General features: G+C 49.9%; 1 long non-coding RNA gene across 2 annotated transcripts; it reads left to right on the top strand.

The window, feature by feature from the left end:
* The first annotated feature begins 2,001 nt into the window (after positions 1-2,001).
* On the top strand, positions 2,002-6,724 carry LOC144888813 (uncharacterized). 2 transcript variants are annotated; one of them, XR_013621340.1, is made up of 2 exons: positions 2,002-2,056; positions 4,948-6,724. It is a non-coding gene; the product is annotated as an uncharacterized LOC144888813 (long non-coding RNA). The 2 variants fall into 2 exon arrangements; XR_013621341.1 differs by lacking the exon at positions 2,002-2,056 and adding an exon at positions 4,703-4,736.
* The last annotated feature ends 1,080 nt before the right edge of the window (positions 6,725-7,804 follow it).

Here is a 7,804-nt window from a genome sequence, read left to right as displayed (position 1 = left end):
GGCCGACCTTTCACGGCGTTCGTCGACCACAAGCCGTTGGTTTACGCAATGGCCAAGGTCACGGAGCCATGGTCGGCCCGCCAACAGCGCCACCTCTCCGCCGTGTCGGAGTTTACCACGGACATCCGGCACGTCGCCGGCAAAAACAACGCCGTGGCCGACTGTCTTTCCCGGGCCAGCGCGAACGCGGTCCACCTGGGCGTGGATTTTGCGCTTATGGCGGCGGACCAAACCACCGACACCACGGTGCAAGCCCTCCGGGCGGCGGACACGGGCCTCCGCCTGGCCGACATCCCCTGCGCGGACACTGTCCTGCTCTGCGACGTCTCCCAAGGCCGGCCTCGCCCCATCGTGCCCGTCACCTGGCAACGCCGCATCTTCGCCTCCCTCCACGGCCTTTCCCACCCGGGCCGGAAAGCTTCCCAGAAGCTGGTGTCGGCGCGTTTCGTCTGGCACGGCCTTCGTCGGGACGTCCGCGATTGGACCAGCGCCTGCACCGCCTGCCAACGGGCCAAGGTCCACCGACACACCCAGGCCCCGCTGGCACCTTTCACCGTGCCCGAACGACGTTTCGACCACGTCAACGTGGATCTGGTGGGCCCCCTTCCCCCATCACGAGGGTTCACACACCTGCTCACCATGGTGGACAGGACCACCAGGTGGCCGGAGGCCGTTCCCCTCGTCTCCACCACCACCGCCGACGTGGCGCAGGCCTTCATCGCCACCTGGGTCGCCCGCTTCGGCGCACCGGCGGACATCTCGTCAGACCGCGGACCACAGTTCACCTCCGAGCTGTGGGGCGCGGTCGCCCGCAACCTGGGGGTCAAGCTCCACCGTACTACGGCCTACCACCCCCAAGCAAATGGGTTGTGCGAGCGATTCCACCGCTCCATGAAGGCCGCGCTCATGGCCGGCCTTCAAGACGGCGGTTGGGCCGACCGGCTGCCGTGGGTCCTTTTGGGCCTTCGCACGGCCCCCAAGGAGGACCTCCAGGCATCCACCGCCGAGCTGGTCTATGGCCAGGTGCTACGCGTCCCGGGCGAATTCGTGCCCGACGCTACCAGCCCCTGGTCCGCAGCTCGCCAGCGCTCGGACCTCCAGGAGGCCGCCCGACGGTTTGCCCCCGTGCCGACATCCCACCACGGTGACCCCCAGTCCTACGTCCCCCCAGCACTCCGCACCGCGGAGTATGTTTTTGTGCGTCACGACGCACATCGGCGGCCACTCCAGCCGCCGTACGACGGGCCCTTCCGGGTGCTGCGACGGGACGACAAGTCGTTCGTCATCGACATCGGCGGCAGGTCAGACCGGATTGCAGTGGACCGCCTCAAGCCGGCGCACGTGGACGTCGACCACCCACCACGGGTGGCCCTCCCGCCGCGGCGAGGCCGCCCCCCGTCCACGGTGCCCCCCACTCGACCGCCCACCACCTCACCGGACCCCCTCCCACGACCCGCCAGGGGTCGCTTCGGCCGGGTCATCAGGACCCCCCTCAAGTTGACCCTGCCGGTGCAAGTCGATTCTGGGGGGACGTGTGTAGCGGCTGCCGCTGGGGTTACACAATCGCCTTGCACCTATCAAGGACGCGGAGCGATCACCAGGCCGGGCTCGTCCAGGACGCCCGGGCAGGCCCGCGCTCGACTTGCCAGGCCTCGGTCGGGACGCCCGGGCAGGCTCGCCCTCAACTTGCCAGGCCGCAGCCGGGACGCGGGGCCACGCCCCCTGGCGCCAGGCCTGGGCAAACCCCCTGGCGGAATAGATATATATTGCTGACCGTAAAACGTTTTTCCCAGAGTGCCTGAGTGTTTGATTCGAATAAAGCAGCTCAGATGAATTCAAGCTTTTTGTCGCGTCCATTCTTTCGATCGACGTGGGAGCCACAGCTCCTTCACACACATGAATTACTGAGACACGCTGTGGCTAATTTAGTTCTCCCACTCCTCATCCCCATCTGTCCCGCAGATCCTTCCGAGTGGCTCGGCATTGGGGTGGATGGTGGTTACCAAGGAAACAACCAAATCCCTCAGCACCGTCATGTCTGGAAGAAGAGCAAAAGGTGAAGGCCCCACAATTGGGCCTGCTCGGTGAGGCTTCTTGGCCTAAAGTCACAGGCTCACACGGGCAGGTATGAAAACACGTGGTTGGTGGGGCCAGCGATCGGCAAAGCACAAGATTAACTGTGTGGCCAGGTGACCTTGAGATGAGACTTTCGCAATGTCGTGTACGCACGGTATTCTTTTTGATTTGAATCTCAGCTGCTCAGGCAACATGCAGGCCTTCTGGGCGATCGAGCGTCCATTTCTGGTCGTTAATATAGTTAGGCCTATCCTCTCTCGACCTATTCACGCCCGCACACAAAAAGGTGATTCTAGCTCGGCTTTTCTTCCGAACCACTTTAAAATCGAGCCAATCACACGAAGAGGACTCTGATTGGCACCCATTTTGTTTCGGCGCCATTTGTAATCTGACCGAGCAGTGAGCTGACATGAAATCGTTCTTTTATCCCATCCGATTTTTATTTTTGAATCGTCATTAATTATAAATGCAATTCTGAATGGCCCTCACCCCCAACCTCACCTGCCGACTTCTGACCATGTCACTCACCCTCGACACAGCGTCGTCCACATTGCGGTCGTCATTGAAGGCTCACTCTCCGTTTTTCGTGATTAATATGACGAGACAAACCATACCTACTCAAATGCCAAGTTGAGGTAGTTTTGGATGAAGTTTGAATTTTAATGCATTTTCAATCCCTTCCAATCTCCGCATTAAGAGCCACCCAGAGTTTCACTTTGCTGAAACGATCAACTTCTATGACGTGTGGACATCCTCCACGTGCGATTTCAAAATGAATGCCATACCCGACCGAAGCTTGGCTGGTCAGGGTATACTGCCTGAAAGAGACCATTGCATCTCTATATGTCCGCAGTGCAGAGAGGACAGCCGGCTTAACCACAATCCTCCAAATGATGGTGTGCCCTCTTGAGGCATAGTTCCCTGTGCCGCTGTGCTCAGATCTGATTTTCGACCTTCTCACCCATCTCCCACCCACCCAAACCCCACCCGATGTGCACCCTGCACAGACACATCCTGTACATACACATCCTGTACATACACATCCTGTACATACACATTCTGTACATACACATACTGTACATACACATACTGTACATACACATACTGTACATACACATCCTGTACATACACATCCTGTACATACACATCCTGTACATACACATACTGTACATACACATACTGTACATACACATACTGTACATACACATACTGTACATACACATCCTGTACATACACATCCTGTACATACACATACTGTACATACACATTCTGTACATACACATACTGTAGCTACATACACATACTGTACATACACATACTGTACATACACATACTGTACATACACATCCTGTACATACACATCCTGTACATACACATCCTGTACATACACATCCTGTACATACACATCCTGTACATACACATACTGTACATACACATCCTGTACATATACGTCCTTACGACTTATCTCTCTTAATTCCTCCCTCCTCCTAAACTCCTCCCCCATCCTAAACTCTCTGCCCCACTCCTAAACTCTTCCCCACTCCTAAACTCCTCCTTCCTCCTAAACTCCTCCACCTCCAGCCTCCTGAACTCTCCCCTCCTCCTAAACTCCTTCCTCCTCCAAAACTCCCCCCCCCCCTCCTAAACTCCTCCCCCCTCCTAAACTCCCCCCCCGCCTAAACTCCCCCCCCCTCCTAAACTCCGCCCCCCCTCCTAAACTCCCGCCCCCTCTAAACTCCTCCCCCCTCCTAAACCCCTTCCTTCTCTTAAACTCTCCCTTCCTCCTAAACTCTTCCCTCCTCCTAAACTCTTCCCCACTCCTAAACTCCTCCCCACTCCTAAACTCCTCCTTTCTCCTAAACACCTCCAATGTCCTAAACTCTCCCTTCCCCCCTTTCCCCTAAACTCCTCCCTCCTCTTAAACTCCTTCCTTCTCTTAAAGCCTCCCTCCCCCCCTAAACTCCTCCCTCCTCTTAAACTCATTCCTTCTCTTAAACTCTCCCTTCCTCATAAACTCCTCCCCCCTCATAAACCCCCTCCTCCCTCCTAAACTCCTCCTCCCTTCTAAACTCCTCCTCCCTCCTAAACTCCTACCCTCCTTTCACTTCGCTTTCCACTCTTCCCACATTCACCTACAGGGCCTACCTTCTTTTCTTTCTCCTACCCATCTCCCACCGTTCCGCTCTTCCTTTTCTCAATTCTAAGTCTCGTTGAATCCCCCCACCTCCACCTGTGCGTACCGTACGTGATAAATCCATGGGCCCCGAACAATCTCTCCAACGCTGACATGCGTTAGTAATAAATGGAAGTTCAGGATGTGGTGGAAGTGGAAACAATTACAAAGTCCTCTTTTTGAGGAGATAAAGCGGCACCGTAACACTTCAAGGTTACACCTGTGCAGGCAGACACGCCATGTCGCTATCTCGGGACGTGATTGTTAGCTCACCAGACACAATGTGCTATCCTTACGACTGACAGATGATCTATATGGTAATGGCGACCTTTCATCCCGGTATGGGCTTTCCAAAAAAACCCGCGTGAATTCACCCCTTTGTCTGCGTGCCTCCGTCGCCGCAAAAGTCTCTCTCGACATTGAGCGGACAAAGGACGAATCGGCAGACAACAGCCAAACTGACTTGAGCAGACATCGGACATTAATGGTATTAGTCGGGCTGTTTGTTTGTGAACCCGTCGATGAGGAATCCATACTGGTGCTTTGGTCAAAGCAAACTGGACATTTCCCCCCAGATCTTGAGGGGGGGGGGGGGGGGGGGGAAGAGTCGTGATTCGCCTTCAATCCAGCCAGAGCTGGGAAGCACCGATCAGAGACATATCTCATTTATTTTTTCCTTTTCTCTGTATCCCTCAAAGGATTGCCAAGCTCAGAGAAGCCCATGGGAGACGGTGAGCTCCACAGGACTTCGGAGCGACAACTCGTATCAAGTAACCGACAGACAGAGAGGACTGCGGAACCTTCCAAGCTTTCCATGTCCATTGGCACATCGAGTCCCGTCAATCACACTGCAACTGTGTATATCCTTTGTTTACGTCACCCACCACCCACATCCCCCATCCGCGCCTCGTCCGCCCCCCATCGTGGAAGGTGGACAACCAGAAGGGTGAGTGGGAAAACTTAAGCTTTCCAACTTAGAAAGTTTCAATAAACTGCATATTATGGATTTACATTCTTGGTGGACAAGTAACTTGGACATTGGAGCAGGCCATTTTGGCCCAACACGCCCGTGCCAGAACCATACCCCATGGTATCCACATAATATTATTGAAACGTGCATTTCGTACTTTTATTGTTACTTTTACATTTCATCCGAATTCTTACAAATCAACAAATATGCAAAACCACTCCCCAAAATGAACAATGGTGGGGTTCTCCTTCTGTCTCCATGTTTATCTTTCCTTCCCTCTTCCTCTTGCTCTGTAGTCGCTTCTAAGCCAATATATTCGTTCGGGAGAAGTTCAAGTAAAACTGAAAATGATGGCCTGGGTAGCATTTGCTCGAGTACCACGATAGCAGTGTTTCCATGGAGACCGCCATGTTGTTAAGCGGTGCCGAGCACTCCGTTCCGTTGGAGTGCCAGCTTCAGCATTTTGGATCAAGCAAGTCGCTTGTCAAGCGATAGCAAGCCGCTTGCTAACTAACGGAACACACCCCAGATATTTACATTCGACTTGGTATCTGATACCGATAAATCTTGCTTCAATTTACCTTTTACCTAGATATGGAATTGGACAAATCTTAATGGCATCTGGGATTTGAGTCTCCGAGTGAGTTTTGAGCACGTTTGAGCAATTTGTCCGTAAAGTTGGTTCCTGTGACTGCTTTTCACCTTACCATGAATCCTAAATAATTGGACATTTTGCAAGGTGTTGATCCCTCTGTACCTCTGAGCGTCTTATTTAACTCCAAGTACCAATGATCAACTTCAAGCAAGGCTGTCATTTCGTTTGAAAAAGCGTTTATTTTTACTTGTCTGCCTGGGACATGTACAAGGGATGTTTGGGAAGTTCTCGGAACGAGATACTCACGGAAGTTCAACAAGACATGGCAACTTTTTTAAATGCAAGTCTTGGACTATTGTGAGTATCTTGTTCGCAAACCTTTTTGAAGCCCCACGTATGGTACATGTAATACATGTTTTGAGAGGCAAACTGTCGTTTTCGAGTCACTTCTGCCTTATGCTTCACCGTTATTATTAGATGAGGTGGAAATCTCGAATGCGATTGGCTGTGAGTCATCTGTGCACGTGACGAGGCGGCGAGGAATCGGTTGTGGCGTGATGATGCAATTTATTGATGCATTGACTCAATGAGCAAGCTTGGTTGGTTTGGAGAAGCACCTTGGACCTTGAACCTTTAATCTTGCATCTTGAATCTTGAATCTTGAACCATGAATGTTGAACCTTGAACCTTGAACCTTGAATCTCGAACCTTTTATTTTGAATCTTGAACCTTGAATCTTGAAACTTGAATCTTGAACCATGAATCTTGAACCTTGAACCATGAATCTTGAACCTTGAACCATGAATCTTGAACCACGAATCTTGAATCTTGAACCACGAATATTGAATCTTGAACCACGAATCTTGAATCTTGAACCACGAATCTTTAATCTTGAACCATGAACCTTGAATCTTGAACCATGAATCTTGAACCATGAATCTTGAACCATGAATCTTGAATCATGAATCTTGAATCATGAATCTTGAACCATGAATCTTGAACCACGAATCTTGAACCATGAATCTTGAACCATGAATCTTGAACCATGAATCTTGAACCATGAATCTTGAACCATGAATCTTGAACCATGAATCTTGAACCTTGAATCTTGAATCTTGAACCATGAATGTTGAATCTTGAATCATGAAACTTGAATCTTGACCCATGAATGTTGAATCTTTAACCATGAATCTTGAACCATGAATCTTGAACCATGAATCTTGAACCTTGAATCTTGAATCTTGAACCATGAATGTTGAATCTTGGATCATGAAACTTGAATTTTGACCCATGAATGTTAAATCTTTAACCATTAATCTTGAACCATGAATCTTGAACCATGAATCTTGAACCTTGAATCTTGAATCTTGAACCATGCATCTTGAACCTTGAATCTTGAATCTTGAACCATGAATGTTGAATCTTGGATCATGAAACTTGAATTTTGACCCATGAATGTTGAATCTTTAACCATTAATCTTGAACCATGAATCTTGAACTATGAATCTTGAACCTTGAATCTTGAATCTTGAACCATGAATCTTGAACCTTGAATCTTGAATGTTGAACCATGAATGTTGAATCTTGGATCATGAAACTTGAATTTTGACCCATGAATGTTGAATCTTTAACCATTAATCTTGAACCATGAATCTTGAACCATGAATGTTGAATCTTTAAGCATTAATCTTGAACCATGAATCTTGAACCATTAATCTTGCACCATGAATCTTGAATCTTGAACCATGAATGTTGAATCTTTAACCATTAATCTTGAACCATGAATCTTGAACCATTAATCTTGAACCATGAATCTTGAACCATGAATCTTGAACCATGAATCTTGAACCTTGAATCTTGAACCATGAATCTTGAATCTTGAACCATGAATGTTGAATGTTGAACCATGAATCTTGAACCATGAATCTTGAACCATGAATCTTGAACCTTGAATCTTGAATCTTGAATCTTGAACCATGAATGTGGAATC

The sequence above is a fragment of the Myxine glutinosa genome, chromosome 14 (assembly GCF_964187855.1).
Source record: "Myxine glutinosa chromosome 14, kmMyxGlut1.1, whole genome shotgun sequence".
Classification (NCBI taxonomy): domain Eukaryota; kingdom Metazoa; phylum Chordata; class Myxini; order Myxiniformes; family Myxinidae; genus Myxine; species Myxine glutinosa.
This window is presented reverse-complemented; position numbering and strand designations above follow the sequence as displayed.